This window comes from Bos grunniens, chromosome 17 (assembly GCF_055505025.1).
Source record: "Bos grunniens cultivar Pamir isolate PY7600 chromosome 17, Bosgru_T2T1.0, whole genome shotgun sequence".
Classification (NCBI taxonomy): Eukaryota; Metazoa; Chordata; class Mammalia; order Artiodactyla; family Bovidae; genus Bos; species Bos grunniens.
In genome coordinates this window covers 66,988,282-67,010,090 of record NC_141181.1, presented here as the reverse complement: position 1 = coordinate 67,010,090, position 21,809 = coordinate 66,988,282, and the positions used below count along the sequence as shown (strand labels likewise).

The following is a 21,809-nucleotide window of genomic DNA, read 5'->3' as shown; positions in this document are numbered from 1 at the left end:
AAAGGGGATAAAGCTCCCCTTTAATATCTAGCTTTGCATGTAAACTTTGCCTTGGTTCAAACCCATTCCCTAAATTCTGGCTGGGAGACTGACTAAGCCTGTAGAGCCGCCAACTGGAAGGCAGATGAAAATATGAAAATGAAGCGACTTTAAAAATTAATACTCTCTCATCCTATAATTCCACTTCTGGGAATTTATCTGAGGATATGTGTCAAATTATAGAAAAAGTTTTATTTAAAAAGGTATCAATATTTATGGAAGTGGCTGGCTTATACATTTTTTAAAAACAAACAAACAAGGAAATAGCTGCCTCTGAATGGAGTCTGGTTTAGAATACTCACAGCTGTAGGTAATAGGCAACCAAGCTAGATGCCTGTAAAGCTCAGGACATCTGTTATCTCGCCTCGTGGGAAACCCAGGGGAAGGGTGCACTGATGGGATGCCTCCAGCCTCTGCATCCTTTCCTGCATGTCCACTCTGTCCCTGTTCTGGCTCTCCTGATGGACACAAGATGGCTGCAGGAGTCCTGACATTGATCCAGCCACCTGAAGAGAAAGAACGGGGTCAATGTCTCATGAATGTCTCTTTGTGAAAGTCAAGCAACCCTTCCCAGAGGCTCCTAGCAAACTTTCCTTCATATCTCATCACCTGTGACTGTGTTGTGTACCAGGTCCTAAGCAACCCTGAAAAGACAAACAGCATGACTGTGCTTGGCATGGTCAGTTAGGGCCCACCTGTGAAGTTGGAGGCAGTTTCCCTGCAGGACATGAAGGTGAACTTGGACCCTACTAGGAAGAAAAAGGTGGGAGTAGAATGGAATAGGGCTTCTCTGGTGGCTCAGATGGTAAAAAAAAAAAAAAAAAATCTGCCTGCAATGCAGGAGACATGGGTTCAATCCCTGGGTCAGCAAGATCCCCTGGAGGAGGGAATGGCAACCCACTCCAGTATTCTTGCCTGGAGAATTCCATGGACAGAGGAGCCTCAGGCTACAGTCAATGGGGTCACAAAGAGTTGTACACGACCAAGCGACTAACCCAAGAAAGGACTGACTATCTGGTAGGCAATCAACAGGGAGATGATCAGTCGTGGGACAGCGTGGTAGTCACGGGTTGGTAGATTAGCAGCAATTAAAAAATTAGAATTATGTTAAAATTAAAGGGCAAAATAATAAAAAGGTGTAAAGTCTGAGACGTACATGACAAAGGTGAATATCAGTGGAGAATGGATTCTAGCAAATCAGCAAGACCAACACTCCAAGATGATGGGCAAATATGTAAGTATGTAAGTATGATACAAATACTCACTAGTCCAGGGAAAAAAGTAAAACTGGTATCACTGATAATCAACACACTTCGTCTGTTAACCTGTCCAGGTAGATAGAAACTTACCAGTGCTACTGAATTTTTGAGGAACTGTTGGTGGATGCATTGTTGGTGGATGCATGAATCAGAAAAGCAAGTTGGCCTTGAGATTTGTGTCTGCTTTAGTTTTTCAATTGAGGCAAAATTCGTATAACATAAAATGAAGCTTTTGGAGTGAACAGTTTAGAGGCACTTGGTACATTCACAATGCGGTGTGACCATTGCCTTTTTCTCGTTCCAAAGCATTTTCAACAGCCCCCAAAGAAAACCCCACACTCATCAATCAATCGCTCCCCTAAGCCCTAGACTACAGCCCCTAGAAACCACTAACGTGCTTTCTTATTTTTGTGGATTTACCTATCCTGGATTTTTAATACAAATGGATCTATGCAACATGAGATCTCTCGTGTCTGGCTTCTTTCAGTAGCATCGTGTTTCCCAGATTCATCCACGCTAGTATTGTTGTTGCATCACTGTTCAGCTGCTAAGTTCTGTCCAGCTCTTTGCGACTCCATAGACTGCAGCATGCCAGGCTCCTCTGTCCTCTACTATCTCCTGGCCGCCGCCGCCACCGCTAAGTCGCTTCAGTCGTGTCCGACTCTGTGCGATCCCATAGACGGCAGCCTACCAGGTTCCGCCGTCCCTAGGATTCTCCAGGCAAGAATGCTGGAGTGGATTGCTGTTTCCTTCTCCAATGCATGAAAGTGAAAAGTGAAAGTGAAGTCACTCAGTCGTGTCTGACTCTTAGCGACCCCATGGACTGCAGCCCACCAGGCGCCTCCGTCCATGGGATTTTCCAGGCAAGAGTGCTGGAGTGGGGTGCCATTGCCTTCTCCGACTATCTCCTGGAGTTTGCTCAAATTAATGTCCACTCAGTCACTGATGCTATCTTCTGCCACTCCCTTGTCCTCCTGCCCTCAATCTGGCCCAGCATCAGGGTCTTTTCCAGTAAGTTGGCTCTTTGCATCAAGTGGCCAAATATTGGAGTTTCAGCTTCAGCATCAGTCCTTCCAATGAATATTCAGAGTTGATTTCCTTTAGGATTAACTGGTTTGATCTCCTTGCTGTCCAAGGGACTCTCAAGGGTCTTCTCCAGTACCCTAATTCAAAAGCATCAATTCTTTGGCATTCAGCCTTCTTTATTGTCCAAGTCTCACATCTGTACATGACTACTGGGAAAACCATGGCTTTCACTATATGGAGTTTTATCGGCAAAGTGATATCTCTGCATTTTAATACATTATCTAGGCTCATCATAGCCCTTCTTCCAAGGAGCAAGCGTCCTTTAATTTCATGGCTGCAGTCACTGCCATCCATGCTATAGTACATATCAGTACTTCATTCCTTTTTATGGCCGAATAATATTCCATTATATATGCTGGGTTTTGACTCATCAATTTCACCTCTGGAAACCTATGCCCAGAAAATTATCACAAGGTGTGCAAAGAATAACCACCATGATCTTCCTGGAGATGTTATTTGGATGGCTGCAAGATGAGACTAGAGAAGTTATTTATGACCCATCCATGTGACGGGATAGTATGCAGGCCACATCAGTTGTAGCACAGAGGAATGTTTTCGTAATACTAGTAAACACTTGTTACATACAGATGGCTAACAAACACATGAAAAGATGCTCAACATCACTCATTATCAGAGAAATGTAAATAAAAACCACTATGAGGTACCATTTCACGCCGGTCAGAATGGCTGTGATCCAAAAGTCTACAAGCAATAAATGCTGGAGAGGGTGTGGAGAAAAGGGAACCCTCTTACACTGTTGGTGGGAATGCAAACTAGTACAGCCACTATGGAGAACAGTGTGGAGATTCCTTAAAAAACTGGAAATAGAACTGCCTTATGACCCAGCAATCCCACTGCTGGGCATACACACTGAGGAAACCAGAAGGGAAAGAGACACGTGTACCCCAATGTTCATCGCGGCACTGTTTATAATAGCCAGGACATGGAAGCAACCTAGATGCCCATCAGCAGATTAATGGATAAGAAAGCTGTGGTACATATACACAATGGAGTATTACTCAGCCATTAAAAAGAATACATTTGAATCAGTTCTAATGAGATGGATGAAACTGGAACCTATTATACAGAGTGAAGTAAGCCAGAAAGAAAAACACCAATACAGTATACTAATGCATATATATGGAATTTAGAAAGATGGTAACAATAACCCTGTGTACGAGACTGCAAAAGAGACACCGAAGTATAGATCAGTCTTATGGACTCTGTGGGAGAGGGGAGAGGGTGGGGAGATTTGGGAGAATAGCATTGAAACATGTATAATATCATGTATGAAACGAGTTGCTAGTCCGGGTTCGATGCACGGTACTGGATGCTTGGGGCTGGTGCACTGGGACGACCCAGAGGGAGGGTAGGGGAGGGAGGAGGGAGGAGGGTTTAGGATGGGGAACGCGGGTATACCTGTGGCGGATTCATTACGATATTTGGCAAAACTAATACAATGTTGTAAAGTTTAAAAATAAAATTAAAAAAAAAAAACACTTGTGACACACTGATACTTTTTGGAAACACAGATTACACAATTGCACATCCTAGGTGACCCCATTCTCATCCTTTCTTTACATCACATACAATAGCTGCTGCTTCTGGAGCATCCGCTGTGTGTCAGGCACTGTTCTGGGTGGTAAATACAAAGCAGTGATAGAAAGCACTGACCTCAGGTAGCTTTCTGTGTCCTAGTATGAGTAAGTCTGGTGGATGTGGCAGGGAGGAGGGAGGATGAATAGGAAGTCAGGGGCCTTAGGAAGTAAGGTTAGAAGCAGGTTATCCTCATATGTGTTGGGAATCTGGACACATAAATAGAAAATAGCCTGGGTGGCGGATTACAAGCAGTCTTTCTTTCTTTTTATGTGCCCGTAATGTCCGCATCTTCTTCCATAAACATGTGTGCTACCTTTAAACTCAAGGAAAAGAAAGCTGACTTGAAGTGGTAGGCGGATTGAAAACTAGCTGCATCACAACATCAAAATGAATAGAATAGAAATAGAAATAAAATTGTACAATTTAAATGTTACAGAATCTATGCTTACAAATATATATCTATATATATTTAAAAACTCCTTGGAAACCCAGTTTTATTTGTATAGTGATTGGCACATAGTGGGTGTTCAATAAATACCTATGGGAAGAGTGATTTATTTTCCCTTTTACATCTTTTTTTTTTTTTGCACATATTCCTCTGGAGTATGCGGTTCCTTTCTTTGTGAAACAAAATATCACAGGTTTTAAAAAAAATTTAGGCATATAATACATTTACAAGGTAAATAAAGTTTAGTAAAGGAGATAAATGAAACCAGGTTTGTACAGAGTGACTTCTGCCTCATAGTAGGCCTTCTAGAAATGTTTGTTCCTACTCTTCTCCCTGGATTGCTTTAGAAAAGATCCTATTTACAAGAGAAAATTGATTCCCACACAACTGTTTTTCTCCTGCACATCTGTGACATAAATCACAGGCTTCCTGAAGAACATCTTTAGAGTTCTCAAACTCTCAGAATCAGAAGAAACCTGGATCATTTCCCCATCTTAACCCTGATCCTCCCGATCCCAACTTACAGATGAGGAAACTGAGGCCCAGAGAGGGACACAAACTGTCCAAGGTCACACTGGTGGCTGGTGACAGAGCAGCGATGGGACCTGTCGTAGTCCAACCAGGCTTCCGTAATGAAAGACTACAGACGAGGCAGCTTCAGCAACAGAAGTTTATCTTCCCATTGCTCTGGAGGCTGAAAGTCCAAGATCAAGGTATCAGCAGAGCTGATTTCTGATGAGGGCTCTCTTCCTGGCTTGCAGACAGCCACCTCCTCACTGAGTCCTCACATGGCCTTTCTCCTGTGTGCACGTGCGGAGAGTCAGCTCCCTGGTGACTCCTCCTCTTCTTATAAGGCACCAGGCATATTGGATCAGGGCCCCACCCTTATGACCGCATTAAGCATTTAATCATAATGACCTCCCCAGAGGCCCCATCTCCAAATACAGGCACTAATATTAGGGGTTGCAGGTTCAACATAGGAACTTGGAGGGCGCATAACTCAGCCCATAACTGGAACCCACTCCCCACTCCTCCCAGTTCAGTTCTCTCTACCAAGTCTGGCTGCCCCCGCCGACTAGAGAATGCATGATGCTCAGGGTTATCATAAACCTTTACACCCATTAGGGAAGAGCGGGATGTCTGTCCCAAGTCTTCACCTTCCCTACCCCAAGTCCACACTTCTGCTCGAGGCTGCCTTCATCCTTGCACAGAGACAAGGACCAGCTTGTAGGAGAAAAGCTCTAGAAGGGTCCCACTCCACCATGACACTCCGACAGTGGACTTGACAGGAGGAGACGTGCCTACTAGTACATTTAACATTTCCTGAGGGCCCTCTTGGCCAGCTCCCGCATGGAGCTCCAGGGGACAGAAAGAAGCCCCAGTTCTCCTTCCTGGATCCAGACACTGTGGAGGAGAAAGACTCAAACAGATGACTCATCAACTTGATGGAACAAAGCCCTGAGTCTTGGGGAGGCTCGTCTTGGTGGGGGCGGAATTAGGGGGGAAGCAGGTGTTAGTTAGGGTGAAGCTGGGGAGTAGCTTCCATAAAGGCAGGGACTGTGGGCCCATGTTCTTGAACTACAGATCCCTGAACCAGAGTCCAGGATGGGATTCACTGAGGGCTGGATGCCAGTGAGATTCTATGCAGAATGGTAGGAATGTGCTTTGTTCTTGGGAGACTGTGCAATTTTTCATGACTGTCCAAAGGCATTTTAAGTCTCTCTCACCTTCTAAGAACTGAAGAATCGGTGTCTCATTGGAGGAGAAGCCATTTCTAGTTGCAGAAGGTCGAGTCCTTAACAGTGGAGTGAGAAAGGTGGGGGCAAAGTAAGAGAACAGATGGAGCCCACAACACTCACCCCCAGCCCTCTTCAGTCTGGGTAAGGGATTGATCTTGTAGATGTATCAGGAAGGGTTACTGAAGCTCAGGGTTGTCCTTCTCTTGGGTCCTGTTAAGTCCAGAGATGCCCTTTTGTTTTTCATGGTCTCCTTGAAGCCACTGATGATCCAAGCATCCTTAGAGCCCTGTGTCCAGAGAACGGCTGCTTTCTCTGGACATGAGATTGGAAATGCAGCATCTCAGGCCCCACCCCAGACTTGCTGCCTGAACCTGCCTGTTGCCAAGATCCCCAGGGACACGCTGAGTCTGATAAGCCCCAACCATGGAGACCCCCTATCAGAAAGTTCACCTTGATGGCTTCCTCTGGCCCAGGTCAGATTAGCCCACCTCACCTCCAAATGGGCATGGCTAGCATGCTACGTTGGGCTTCCCACAAGAGATGAAGGAGATGCAGGTTCTATCACTCAGTCAGGAAGATCCCCTGGATGAGAAAATGGTAACCCACTCCAGCACTCTTGTCTGGAAAATCCCACGGACAGAGGAGCCTGGCAGGCTGCAGTCCTTTGAGTCGCAAAGAGCAGGACATAACTGAGCATGTACATACAAGGAGCATGCCACTTTGCAGAGGAAAATACTGAGGCTTGGAGAGAGGGGACTCCAGGTGTTCTGCCCCATCACGGAGCTGGTGAATCCTGGCCACACCAACTTGTCCACCGCCCTATAACCTCAAGAGAAGAGCCATCAGCTCTGACCGCTTGCCCGTGGCCCTCATCATGGAAGCCCTGCCCGGGAGACCCAAGGATGGAGTGGTCCACGCCCTCCATCCTTCCTGCCCACCCCCCAAATCCTCCCAACTCCCCGGTCATGTATAAAACATTCCCAGAAACCGCTTACTCCTCATGCATTTTCCATGAAGCCGGGCCCAAGTTAAAACTTATAAACATAAAAATATCAAGGAGCACTTAAAAAAAAAAAAAAAAAAAGGACATGTTTCATAAAACACCAGGAGACCCATCTCAGGGCTCACCCTCTCCCCAGGGCTACTGCCCAGGGTTGCCAATCACCTCCCCGCTCCACTCCCCTGCTTTTTCCTCCTCCCTTCACACAGTCCCTTTCCTTCCCAGCTTCTGCACATTCCATCTGTCTTCCTTTCCTTCCTCTCTTCTTGCCTCTTTCTCTCTTTCTGTCTCTTCCCTCTCTGCCTGGGCCATTGTCCCTCCTTCCATCCCTGTCTCTCTGTCTGGGTTTCCGCCTGCGAGTCTCTGCTTCTTCCTGCCTCTATCCCTCTTTCTCTCTCTCACTGCCTTCCTGGGTCTCCTTCTCAGCATTGCTCCAAGTTAGCACTTCCTCCTTTCTCCCTGCTAAGTGTCTGCCAGAGTCTCCTCTTGTCCCACACTCATGAAAATGGCTAAAAATTAAAAGGAATAACAACCCTACCAGCAGTTGGTGAAAACATGGAGTCATCAGAGTCTCAGGCACTGCTGGTGGGCGTGTAAAAATGGATGCAGCCACTTTGAAAATGCTTTGGCAGTTTCTAGTAAGGCTAAAAGGACATTCACCCTATGACCAGATATTTCACGCCCGGGCATTCTAAGGAGAAAGGAGGGCTTATGCCCGCCCCCTCCCCACCACAAGGCACGTAGACAAATGTGCGTGCCAGCATTATTCAGAACAGCCCAAACCAGAAACAACCCATATGGCCATGGACAGGAGAGTGGATGACTGGATTCTGGTTTATTTATATACTGGAGCATGGCACAGCAATTTAAAAAAAGAAAGAAAGAATGAACTACCATTACACATCGCAATATGGACCAATCTTCAAAATTTTGGATTTTGAGAAGTCTGAACACAAAAGAGTGCATCATGTATCATTTTTCTTAAAGGAAGTTCAAGAACAAGCAAAACTCATTGGTAGTCCAGGAATTCAGAAGAGTGGCTGTCCTTGAGGAGGGCTGTGGGACTGGAGGAGTTCCCGGGGGTGCTGGGAATGCTCTGTGTCTTGATCAGGGTGGAGTATGAAGCTGGGTAAAGCATTCATCAATATTACACCCTATACTTAGTGTTCATGTGGCTTGTTGTATGTGAACTTGACCTTGACGTGAAAACATAAAGAAAATGCTACCCACACAATGGAATACTACTCAGCCATAAAAAAGGGATGAAATAACGCCATGTGCAGCAATGGAATACTACTCAGCCATAAAAAGGGGATGAAATAACGCCACGTGCAGCAATGGAATACTACTCAGCCATAAAAAAGGGATGAAATAACGCCATGTGCAGCAAATGGAATACTACTCAGCCATAAAAAAGGAATGAAATAACGCCATGTGCAGCAATGGAATACTACTCAGCCATAAAAAAGGAATGAAATAACGCCACGTGCAGCAATGGAATACTACTCAGCCATAAAAAAGGAATGAAATAACGCCATGTGCAGCAATGGAATACTACTCAGCCATAAAAAGGGGATGAAATAACGCCACGTGCAGCAATGGAATACTACTCAGCCATAAAAAGGGGATGAAATAACGCCATGTGCAGCAATGGAATACTACTCAGCCATAAAAAGGGGATGAAATAACGCCACGTGCAGCAATGGAATACTACTCAGCCATAAAAAAGGGATGAAATAACGCCATGTGCAGCAATGGAATACTACTCAGCCATAAAAAGGGGATGAAATAACGCCATGTGCAGCAATGGAATACTACTCAGCCATAAAAAAGGGATGAAATAACGCCATGTGCAGCAATGGAATACTACTCAGCCATAAAAAGGGGATGAAATAACGCCACGTGCAGCAATGGAATACTACTCAGCCATAAAAAAGGGATGAAATAACGCCATGTGCAGCAATGGAATACTACTCAGCCATAAAAATGGGATGAAATAACGCCATGTGCAGCAATGGAATACTACTCAGCCATAAAAAAGGGATGAAATAACGCCACGTGCAGCAATGGAATACTACTCAGCCATAAAAAGGGGATGAAATAACGCCACGTGCAGCAATGGAATACTACTCAGCCATAAAAAGGAATGAAATAACGCCACGTGCAGCAATGGAATACTACTCAGCCATAAAAAAGGAATGAAATAACGCCACGTGCAGCAATGGAATACTACTCAGCCATAAAAAGGGGATGAAATAACGCCACGTGCAGCAATGGAATACTACTCAGCCATAAAAAAGGAATGAAATAACGCCACGTGCAGCAAATGGAATACTACTCAGCCATAAAAAAGGAATGAAATAACGCCACGTGCAGCAATGGAATACTACTCAGCCATAAAAAAGGGATAAAATAACGCCATGTGCAGCATCAGGGATGGACTTTGGAGGGCGTTACGCTGAGTGAAGTAAGTCAGAGAGAGAAAGACAGATACTACATAATCTCCCTGATACGTGGGATTCTTTGAAAACACAACGAACTAGTGAATATAACCAAAAAAGATGCAGACTCATAGATACAGAGAATAAAACTACCAGTGGAATGGGGAGGGGCCATGTAGGGGGAGGGGCAACATAGGGGAAGGGAAGTGGGAGGAACTTGTGGGTGTAAGTGAGGTTCAAGGAGATGGGCTTCCCTGGCTCAGATGGTAAAGAATCTGTCTGCAACACAGGAGACCTAGGTTCAATCCCTGGGTTTGGAAGATCCCCTGGAGAAAGGAATGGCCACCCACCCCAGTATTCTTGCCTGGAGAATTCCATGGACATAGGAGCCTGGCGGGCTATAATCCACAGGGTCGCAAAGAGTTGGACACAACTGAGCAACTAACCCTTCGACTTTTTCACTTTAGGCTCAAGGATGTCTTGTACAACACAGGGAAATACAGCCACTATTTTGCAATAATGGTAAATGGAAAGTAACCTTTTAAATTGTATTTAAAAATTTTAATATACATAGAGACAAAATAATGGTAATGGTAATTATTATTATTATTGCCACAATAGGCAAATGGCTTGTACCCAGGCCCAGAAACTCAGACATGTTTCCAATTCCATTGATTACAATTGCTGTCATTGTTGTTGAGTCCCTCAGTCGTGTCCAACTCTTTGTGACCCTATGGACTGCAGCCCGCCACGCTCCTCTGTCCACGGGGATTCTCCAAGCAAGAATACTGGAGTGGGTTGCCATTTCCTCATCCAGGGGATCTTCCGGACCCAGGAATTGAACCCATGTCTCCTGCACTGACAGGTGGATTTTTTACTGCTAAGCCACGTGGGAAGCTCGTTGATTAAAATGGGAACAGGCATCTGTGTCCCAGCCGGAGTCCTGATGGCTGGAAATCCACCTTCCTACCAGCCAGACTCAGATCCTGGACCCCCACCACCAAACATCACCAACCCTTGGAGGGCCAACCACCCCCGAGAACCTTTACAAAGACCTGCCCCAGAGAGAAAACCTATTTCCACTCAGTTCTTACACCAGGCGTCTTTCTGATGCTTTGGGGTTTTTTTAATCCCCCTACTTCATCTTAAACCAGTATGACTGTGGTTTAACTCAGCACTTACTCTGATAAACAACTAGTTAATTAACAGCCCCAAACCTGAATCCAAGCTAATAAGCAGAGGGTGCCTTGCTGGAAACCTTGGGGAAATCTTTCTGACCATGGAGCCATCAGAACGGTATTACAGCCAATGGGGGAAACTGGGAGAGATCCAAACTCCAGCTTGGGGACTCCGAAAAGGCCTTTATTTATGTTTTTCTTCTTTATTCGCATCTTCCCAGGAGGGGAGGAAAACACAGAACCCAGTTCTTCTGTTTCAGCTGCGTGGGTGTCAGCCCAACACACACAACCCTTGGAGGCAAACTGAAACCCGCTTATTTTCATTGAAGGGGAGGAACGGGACCAGAGGGACTCGAGCACTATTAGTTAAATAATGGTGCTTAAAAATGCATTGAATTTAGCTGCCTCCCTCCCCCCTAAAAAAAATCTGGAATTTTCCTATTGAGGATACTTTTTTCTTCTGGTCCATGAATATTAATGCTTCTCTCAGAGAGATCTACTTGAAAAAAAAAAAAAAACAAGAATAAATTAAATACCTACAGATTTTTCTAATTCCTCTTTTTGGTGACATGCCGTCATTACATCAAATTATACTGAGATGGGCCCGCTCCCCTTTTTTTTTTCTTTTTGGGTGAAAATTATGGAATATAAAGTATATGTAAATGGAGCAAAGGAGGGGAAAAAAACCTGTGAAGGAAGAATAGGGGAAGGAGAGGCATTAGGTATTCCGCCGGCGTAGTAGTCAGCCAATTAATCAAGCAGTGGCGAGAAAAAGATGCAGAAAGGATGAGTTCGCCCTTCACGTTGATGGGGCCGGCGCAGGGCAACACCATGGCACCTGAGCTCACGGTTAGGCATGCAGAAAGGGATCATGGGAATATCTTCCTGTCTTTGTCTTTCTTGTGAAGGATGGAAAATGTCAAGCTGTTGTTTGGCTGGATTGAGGCGGGTGGGGGGGAGTCGAGGCGAATTCGCAGTCTGGCAAGGCAAGGTTTTTAACTCTTTGAGGTTACCTCTGCCCCCCTCTCCCTCCCCAGCCTCCAGCTCCACCTTCCTCTCCTTCTCCCAGCCCACCCGCCTCAGCACATCTGTAGGGAACTCTGTCTGCAAACAGCAAGTGGGAGCGAGCTGATTGATGGTGACATGCAGGCTGGGGCAGTGTGTGTGTGTGTGTGTGTGTGTGTGTGTGTGTGTGTGTGTGTATTCTGTGCACATGTGTCAGGAGAAGGGGAGCAAGAGGCAGTTTTCCTCTCCCCCATAGTGTTCTTTGTTTACCCTGGAAATGAGCATGCATGACCCCTTCGTTCTCTAGCCCTGCCCCGTCCCCTTGGAAGTGAGCATTGTCTCCAAATCCGAGAGTGACTGTAAAAGGATAATGGGAGGAAGAAGGATCTGAGGCTTCGAGGCTCCCTCTCTATGGCCCTCAATGGAATGAGCCCACCCAGGAGGCTGGCCGATGGGGTTCCCTGGAGCCGTCAGAATTCCAGTGCGACTCTGAAGAGTGCACCAGCTCTGGGAGAGCCCCAGTCCAGGGCTTATCACCTGCGCCAATAACACAGAGGATGCTAACAATAATAGTAATAACCCGTCAACTTCCATCAGCATCTTCTTGCCCTGACTCCTTTAAATTCTTCCCAAGTCATTACACTATTCTTAAAATCTGGCAAATCCACGATTCCAAGGAAAGGCGTGTCATCAAATCACTCATTGAGAAAATGACTGCTTGATTCTCCTCACCTGCCCTGGGAAAGGGCGTTGAGTGGCCTACATGGCAGATGAGATGCTGAGAGAGGAGATGGGAGGCACTTGGTCTAGACTGCTATGTGGCCACAGAAGGGGTTCATGCCCACATCTCTGATTCTCACTCCAAAGACTGCCGTAATTCTGGCCAGAGATAAATAGTCAAAATGCCCCACACCCTGCCCCACCAGCCTCATCAGGACCAGCCCATGACCACTGCCAGCTCATCATGCGAGCCTGGTATGAGCCTCAGATACGGGAGGCAATCCCTACTCAAAGCGCGGTCCGTGGACCAGCCGCATCCTACCTGTGGGCTTGCTTGGAAAGCAGAATCTCTGGCCCCAGCCCTACCTAGTTGCAACTTGCATCCCAACATCTTAGGTGATATGTGAGCACACTGAAGTTTGAAATACACTGTTCCACAAACAAACTTTCTCCCCACATTTGCAATCTTAAATTGGGATGAGTCTGACAATCAAAGGCCACGTCTACTCCGTGAAATATGCTAACAGGTGGCACTGGCTTGGATGGGCGCTATGCTGGTGCTCCATATGCATTATTTCAGCATCCTCAGCACCTGTGAGGGGGTACTGTTGACAGCTCACATTACAGGTGGGGTCATGGAGGTGCAGAGGAGGTGAGAGGCTTGCCTGAGGACACACTGCCATATGTGGCATCCCCAGAATTCGAGGCAAAGCACCAGAATCCACAGGGTCAGCCTCTGAGGCAGTGCTTCTCACACTGGAGCACACAACACAATCACCCAGCCAACCTGTTGAAACATAGATTTCTGGGTCCCACCCCCAAAGTTTCTGAGAGTCAGCCCAAGAATCTGCATTTCTAACAAGTTCCCAGATAGCGATGCTGGTGTTGCAAATCAGGGGACCATGCCTTGAGAACCGCTGCTCACAGCAGGGTCATCACTTCTGTTGAGAAGCTAACTGGTTTAATTATGAGCTTCAACCAAATACGACCAGGAGGTGAATCAGTGCCCCTTCCCTAAAAAGACTTTTTTTTTTAAAGGGCGGTGGTGAACAGGAAATCTCAAACAAGTAAAATACAGACAAACAAAGTGCATGGCACCCCAGAGAAAGTCCAGTTGCCTCCCAATGATCCCTTATTTGGTAGCAGACGCTCCTCATGGTCGTGGCTAATTGCGGGTACATTGCAGCATCATTGCTGTGATAATCCTTTCCCTTATTTAACCTGGACGATACATGGTGTTATAATGAGTTTCCTTCCTCTGTTCATTAAACAGACATTTACAAGGCTCATTCTGTCCTGGCGGGCTCTGTGCAGGTCACTGGAGACCGAGACAGATGGGACACGGGCCCTGTCCTCTGACAACTCCCCGTGGCTGGGCTCACCCCTCCATCCCAGGGGAAGGTGCACACATTTTAAGGAAGTGGGGAGGGGGCGGGTCTTGAAAGGGAGTCACTGCTGAATGCTGATTTCTTATGGTCATAGGCAGTCTGGAAAAATTATATTTATTAATGGACTAAAACAGTAATAATTGTAAAATTCAAAATTGAGATTAAAACCTGAAAGTCTCTCTCCCCAAGGGTAATCACTTAATAAAAAATTTGATGGGGGGGTAGCAAACAATTCTTTTAGATATCAATTTTTGTCTCTGCCTTTCTCTCTCTCCCTCCCTCCCAGCTTCCTTCTCTCGCTCACTCCACCTCTCCCCGTCTCCCTCTCTCCCTCCACAATACGATTTATAACTAGACACAGACCTCCACATCTGAGAGCACTGGTGGGAAAAGGCTCAGAAGTCCACCAGCCACTTTTGGCCCACAGAGGTGTCAGGGCAGAGGGGAAGATGCGTGCTGAGCCCCAGGGGTATAAAAGGATGTGGGGAGCATCGGTACTGAAGCCGTGGTCTGAGGCTGGAGGTGGGAGGGTCGGCAGCAGGTGAGGCTGGGCTCAGGAGCTCTGTAAGCGCAGTTTGGGCGTTTGTTGGCTTCTGCTCCTCAGATTCTCACGGGCCAGATTTTCGAGAATGCACTTGGTAACCAAGGCAGCTGCCTACTTAGGGTGTGTTATCATCCCGGGAGCAGTTCCCCCATGAAAACAGCGGTGTCCCTGGAACTTCCCTGGTGGTCCAGTGGGTACGACTCCAAGCTTCCAGTGCAAGAGCTGCAGGTTCGATCCCTGGTCGGGAAACTAAGATCCTACATGCTGTCTGGTGTGGCCAAATATATATATATTTAATTTTTTTTTTAATGAAAAGAAAAGCAGCAATGCCCCCATCAGAGGATAACAGTACCCACCTTGAAGGTGTGGCCGGAGCCCTTGGGTGTGTGTGGAAGGGACCAGATCTTGAACAGGAGGGGGTCCTAATGTCAGGGGGCTGCCTATACTAAAGGGGGGGGGGGTTGTCCCCTCTATTCCCACCCACAATCACACTTGTCCTCATTTTTTTTTTTCAAGAACAGAAATAACTGGTCCTGGAACTGCTGAGGCTTGGAAAAATGTCTCCCACCTCTTCTTGGTATTTTGTGAGGGATTTTATAGAAGATATATGGATGTGACATGACATTCACAATCAATTCTTAAGTGGAAAAATTATTAAGTGAAGAAAGAAAGTTACGGGGCAATATGTATGGTATGGTGCTATATTTTAAAGATATATATACCATTTAAACATATATTTATATGTATAAGTATACACTTTATGGGGAAACGATCCTGGAGGTACATACAGCAAAATGCTAATGGTCGATTTCTCTGGGAAATAGGAAAAAAATAATATTTCTAAATTTTCTTCCCCCAATTCTGTGACCTTCAGTCACTGTAGCAAGAATGGCATGATGGTTTACTTGCCTCTGTGTATTCAGCATCCAGCATAACTCCAACACAGAGTAGGTGCACAGTGAAAACTCATTGACTGGATGGAGAGGAATTTTGCTACACATTTTCTATAATGTACAACGACCTTATTCTTATAGAGAGCAAATGTTAACTGCTTCGTTGTTAAGTATTGGGCCAAAAAGTTCATTCGGGGTGTTATGCAAAAATCCAAACAAACTTGCTGGCCAACACAATACTTTTTCAAACGAGCAGATGACTGGTCTAACGTGCTGCCTTTGGTGTGGTCTCCGACTCTTTGCAACCCCATGGGCTGTAGCCCGCCAGGCTCCTCTGTCCATGGGATTCTCCAGGCCAGAATACTGGAGAGGACTGCTGTGTCCCCCTCCAGGGGATTTCCCCGACCCAGGGATGAACCTGTGTCTCTTACATCTCCTGCACTGGCAGGCAGGTTCTTTACCACTAGCGCCAGCTGGGAAGCACGACTGGCCTAAATGGAGTGCTATTACGAGGGTCTGGAGAGAAGGAGGAGGAGGGTTGCTCGGAGCAACAGGATGGAGACCGGGGAGAGAAGAATGATGCTATGGGGTGGGCAGGGATGTGATGGTCAGAAGAGGCTTCTGGGGGCAGATGGTGGCCAAGCTGGGAGAGCTCTGAGGAGCCAGCAAGAGTGAATCAGAGAGGGACTCAGGAAGAAAGTGGCACACACAAAGGTCCTGAGGCACTGATGAGAATTTCCAGGAGAGTCCACCAATTTTCAAAGGGGTCAGTCTTGCCCCTACGAGACATTTAGTAATGTTTGGGGATATTTCTGCTTATCACAAGTATCGGGGGAGATGCTGCTGGCATCTAATGATAGAAGCCAAGGATGCCACCAAACCTCCTACTGTGCACAAGACAGGCCCCACCATGAAAGAGTGCTGAGCCCAGTATCACCAGTACTGAGGCTGAGAAGCTGGGGCAACACCAGCAGCAGGAGCATCACCTGGGAGCTTATTAGAAACGTAGGTTCTCTGGCCCTGCCCAACCCTGCCCAGCCCTGCTGAATCAGAAATTGGGAGGTGGACTATTAGAAAGCCCCCCCCCCAGGGTTCTAAGTCTCCCAGTGTGAGAACCACTTGCACAGCATTGGTTCTCAGCCCTGACTTTGTAATGCAATCACCCAGGAGCTCTTCACAGGGAGATCTGGACACACACACACACACACACTGAGGGAAGACAGCCACGTGAAGGCAAAGCTGAGGGATGCAGCTACAAGCTGAGGAACACCAAGCACTGCTGGAGACCACCAGAAGCTGGGAAGAGGCAAGAAAGGATCTCCCTTGGAGCAAATTGGTGGGACCATCACCCTGACAATAGAAGCAGTCCAAAGCCCAGACCGATGAGACAGGGGTGTCAGGCCTCAGCCACACTCTCCTCCAGGCCAGCTGCTGGTCCCTGAGGGCAGCTGTGGGCCAGGTGCTGGTGGAGGGAAGCCCAGGTGCCCACAGACTGCTGAGCCTGGCTGGGACTGGCAGGGCGCAGAGAGGGCAGAGGGGATGGTCAGGGTGGGATGGACAGAACTGGAGCCTGGTGGGAGAAACTGTCAGTGTCCCACAGGGCTAAGGAGCTTCAGGAAGCCGCGTGACCCACCCTTAAACTGGGCATGGCCCCACAGCCACTCTGAGGGCTGCCTGCTGAGTGCCTTGGCCAAAAATAAAGGCTTCTCATTCTTTATCCCCAAGAGAAGGAACTTGGGGCAGATGTGCTGATGGTCACCCAGCCTCCGTGGCCCCTCACCAGGGTCACACCAGTGACCTCCTAATGAATCTCCCTGCTTCTGCCCTCAATCCCCTCTGATGCATCCTCCAGGTAGCAGCCAGAAAGATATTTTTAAATGTAAGTCCAGTCTTTTCACTCCTCTGCTCGAGAGCCCACCATGGCTCCCATCAGATTTAGAGTAAAAGCCATCGTCCACATAACGTCTCAGAGGTTCTGTAGGATCTGGACCCATGTTAACCCGCTGACCTCATCTGCCTCTCCAGTTCACTCTGCCCCAGAAACACTGACTTTCCTGCCGTTATTTAAACAAGCACAGACCAACCTCAGAGCCTTTGCACATGCTGTTGCCTCTTCCTGAAATGCCCTTCCCACTGAGACTGGGAAATACTGCACCCTTGCCTTCTTCAGGTCTTTGTTCAAATGGCATCTTCCTCCCAGAGTGCTCACCTGGCCACATGTAACCCTCTGCTCCATCGTTTCCAGTCCCCTCAACCTTGTTCTTTTTAAAAAAGGTCCATATAGTCCAAGGTATGGTTTTTCCAGTAGTCATGTACAGATGTGAGAGCTGGACCATAAAGAAAGCTGAGCACTGAAGAATTGATACTTTCCAACTGTGGTGCTGGAGAAGACTCTTGAGAGTCCCTTGGAGAGCAAGGAGATCAAATGAGGCAATCCTAAAGGAAATCAATCATGACTATTCATTGGAAGGACTGATGCTGAAGCTTCAATACTTTGGCCACCTAATGCAAGAACCAACTCACTGGAGAAGACCCTGATACTGGGAAAGACTGAGGGCAGGAGGAGAAGGGGGTGACAGAGGATGAGACAGATGGCACCACTGACTCAATGGACATGAGTTTGAACAAACTCCAGGAGACAGTGAAGGACAGGAAAGCCTGGTGTGCTGCAGTTCATGGGGTCGCAGAGTCAGACACGACTGAGCAACTGAACAATAAGAACAACATTTGGTGTTTCTTGCTCTTCCCTGGAATGAGAGCCCCTGCAGTCAGGGTTGTGGTCACCAGTGTGTCTTCAGCTCCCAGTCCTTGTACCACTTAATCCTTCCAGGCCCCCTCCCCACCCTGAGGTGGGCACTATTATGATCCCTAATGAGCAGACGAGGAAATGGAGGCACAGAGAGGGATAGGAGCTTGCCCAAGGCTACACAGCTGGTAAGTGGGAGGGGAGCCAAGAATCCTACCCAGGCTATCTGACTGCACTCACTCGGCCCATGGCTTTCCCCGAGGCGTGTGTGTGCGGCAACAAAGCACATGGCCCAACCCACTGCAAAGTTATTTGCAGTGATAAATAACACGTGTAACAGAAGTTTATACAAATCGTTAGTGGAGGATTTACGTGGCGAAGGTTGGAGGCAATGGCCTGTGACCAGTACCTGTAGCTGTTAGCAATCCACAAAATGACAGCACCGCTGCCCACTGCAGCCAGCAGTTCTTTGCCATGGGCACTGGCAGCTGGAGGCCAGCTCACTCTGGGGCTGTGGACACCATGGTCCCCGGAAGGACGCTCATGCACCCATCCAAGGGGGAGGAGGAGGCGGTAAGTCCCCTCACGGCAATGCAACCAAACGCAGAGGTGGTGGGTACAGAGGAAAAAACATATACCTTCCTTCCTTCCCTCCTTCCTTCTTCCTTCCTTCCTGATCAAACATTTACTGAGTACCTACTATGTGCTATACATTAAGCTAAGGGATGGGATCTAATATGAGCAAAGCATGCTGAGTTGTTGTCATCAGGAAACTTACACTCTAGTGGAGAAAACCAGCTTGATATCTAACCATGGAGGTAAGAGAACATTGTTGCATGTGTATATAAGGAACAGACCTGACCCAGACAAGGGGAGGCATGGAGGGGGCTTGGGAGAGACTTGCAGGAAGAAGAGATGGTTGATCTGAGGTGTGAGAGAGCAGAAGGCAAAAAAGCACCTGAAGTAGGCAATGTGAACAGCATATGCAAAGGTCCTGTGGCAGGATGAAGTTGCCAAGGGATGGATCGTCAACCTGAAGCTCAGAGACGGAGGGAGGAAAGGGTAGAGAGGTGGGGAAGGCGAATATCTTTCAGGTCCTTTAGCCCTAAAGCAGTGTAAAGGGCAGATATGTGTTATCTTCATCAGTTCTGCACTTTTAAAAACCCCTCTACCATGGAGTGGAGGACCTATAGGTCCTATAGGGTGACCAGCATGGACTCAAGGAAACCAATAAGGGGAGCCCTGTGGTTATCAGCGGTGCTTTGGACATCCTTGGAGAGTTTGGTTCAAATTTCAGCTTTGACACCAGCTTAATGGTGTTGAGCAACCAACTTTCTCTCCCTGAGGCTCAGTGTCATCATCTGCAAAATGGGAATAGTACTAGTCACCATGCAAGGCTACTAAGAAGATGTTATAGGATGCTAAAGCTCAGCTCCCAGCAGAGGAGAGGAAATCAGAAGTTCCCAGAATCTCAGTTCAGCTCTGCCCCTCTACTCTCTGATTTCCTCTTGAAAAAATCTAAATTCCAACTTTATTTTTTTCCTTCTTAAGGGAGCTGCCAGACACAACATCTCCTCAGAAGATGATCTGGCCTTGGTGGACACAGCCATTGGCAGACAAAATGCTCTGTAATGGTCAATGGTTGAGGTCTGACCACTCAGCTCGACATTCAAGACTTTCTGAAATCCAGCCCTGGCTTGCAACCCCATGGGCAAAAATAATGAAGCAGCAAGACAGGACCAGCAGGTGGGAACCTTGTTTTGGCTTTCACTTTGTCCTAAGAGCAATGAAAATCCAGTGAAGAGTTCTAAGTAGGAGAGTGCCAGACCCAAATTTCTGAACTTGTGACTACTCTATCCACAGAGCAGATAACAGATTGAAGGGAAGCAGGGCTGGAAAGAAGGAATGGGGATGGAGAGAAGTGGACAGATTCAAAACTAAATCTGTGGTTAGAATGAATGGTGTGGGAAATGGGCGGGGAGTATAGAGTGAGGACATTATGGACAGAGACATACAGGGGAGCTTTCCAGGATGGAGCCTGAGCAACTTGGACTCAAACTAGAGGACTGTCAAATTCATCATTGTATCCCTGACACCTGGGATGTGGGAGGTGCTCAATGTCTGTTCTTGGAATAAAATTAGAGTGAAACCCAGGGCTTCCCGGACAATTGTTTCTTTTTTGAAACTAATTTTTATTGGTGTGTATTTGTTTTACAATGTTGTGTTAGTTTCCGCTGTACAGCAAAGTGAATTATATATTTTATATAAATTATATATAATTTATATAATATATAATTATTATATATATTTATATATATAATTATTAAATTATATATGTATATATATAGGCTTCCCAGGTGGCGCTAGTGGTAAAGAACCTGCCTGCCAATCCAGGAGATGTAAGAGACATAGGTTCAATCCCTGGGTCAGGAAGATCCCTGAAGGAGGGCATGGCAACCCACTCTAGTGTTCTTGCCTAGAGAATCCCATGGACAGAGGAGCCTGGCAGACTAAAGTCCATAGGGTCCCAAAGAGTTCGACACAACTAAAGCGACTTAGCTTCATATACATATATGATTTAGCTATATATATATATCTCTGCTGCTGCTGCTGCTAAGTCACTTCAGTCGTGTCCGACTCTGTGCGACCCATAGACGGCAGCCCACCAGGCTCCCCCGTCCCTAGTATTCTCCAGGCAAGAACACTGGAGTGGGTTGCCATTTCCTTCTCCAATGCATGAAAGTGAAAGTGAAGTTGCTCAGTCGTGTCTGACTCTTAGCGACCCCATGGACTGCAGCCTACCAGGCTCCTCCGTCCGTGGGATTTTCCAGGCAAGAGTACTGGAGTGGGGTGCCATTGCCTTCTCCATATATATCTATATGTATGTGTGTGTGTGTGTGTGTGTGTATGTATATCCCCTCTTTTTTAATTTCCTTCCCATTTTGGTCACCATAGAGCACTGAGTAGAATCCCCTCAGCTATACATTGGTTCTCACTGGTTATCTATTTTATACATAGTATCAATGGTGTATATATGTTGATCCTTTAAAAATCTACAAGCAATACATTCTGGAGAGGGTGTGGAGAACAAGGGACCCTCTTGCACTGTTGGTGGGAATATAAATTGACACAGTGTCTAGGGAGAACAGTATGGAGGTGCTTTAAGAAACTAAAATGGACAAGTGTTTCTTTCTTTTCTTTTTTTTTTTTGATAACCCTGTATGTGAGACAGCAAAAGAGACACAAATGTATAGAACAGTCTTTTGGACTCTGTGGGAGAGGGCGAGGGTGGGATGATTTGGGAGAATGGCATTGAAACATGCATAATATCATATATGGACAAGTGTTTCTTAAGGGAGGTAGTGCCATCTCCAAGGGGAATTTGAGGAACATAGGGCAATGGAGTATTATTCTGGCCCACTGTTTCTCAACAGAGGGTTATTTTGCACCCCCAGGGGACACTAGGAAGTATCTGTAGATATTTTTGGTTGTCACAACTTGGAGGGAAAGAGGGTACTACTGGCATCCAATGGGTCAAGGCCAGAGATGCTGCTAATTAGCCTACAATACACAGATCAGCCTCCCCACCACAAATAACTAACCAACCCAAGACATCAATTGTTTCAAGGCTGAGAAACCCAGCCTAGAGATTGGAAGGACTTAAATCATCCATGCTGGATCTGCAATGCCCAGGACAGTCCCATGTCAAGAAGAATAATCCCAA

The 21,809-nt window shown here is 46.8% G+C and overlaps 1 long non-coding RNA gene across 7 annotated transcripts in view; it reads right to left on the bottom strand.

Moving 5' to 3' along the window:
• Nucleotides 1–211: 211 nt before the first annotated feature.
• Nucleotides 212–21,809, bottom strand: part of LOC147355696 (uncharacterized) — a 161,549-nt gene continuing 139,951 nt past the window's right edge. For 4 of the 7 annotated variants that reach the window (XR_015144044.1, XR_015144050.1, XR_015144049.1 and 1 more), the window contains one exon: nt 212–545. This is a non-coding gene — a long non-coding RNA (uncharacterized LOC147355696). Of the gene's footprint in view, nt 546–4,955; nt 5,126–21,809 lie in introns of those variants that run through there. The other 3 variants (XR_015144045.1, XR_015144047.1, XR_015144048.1) reach the window with 3 other exon arrangements.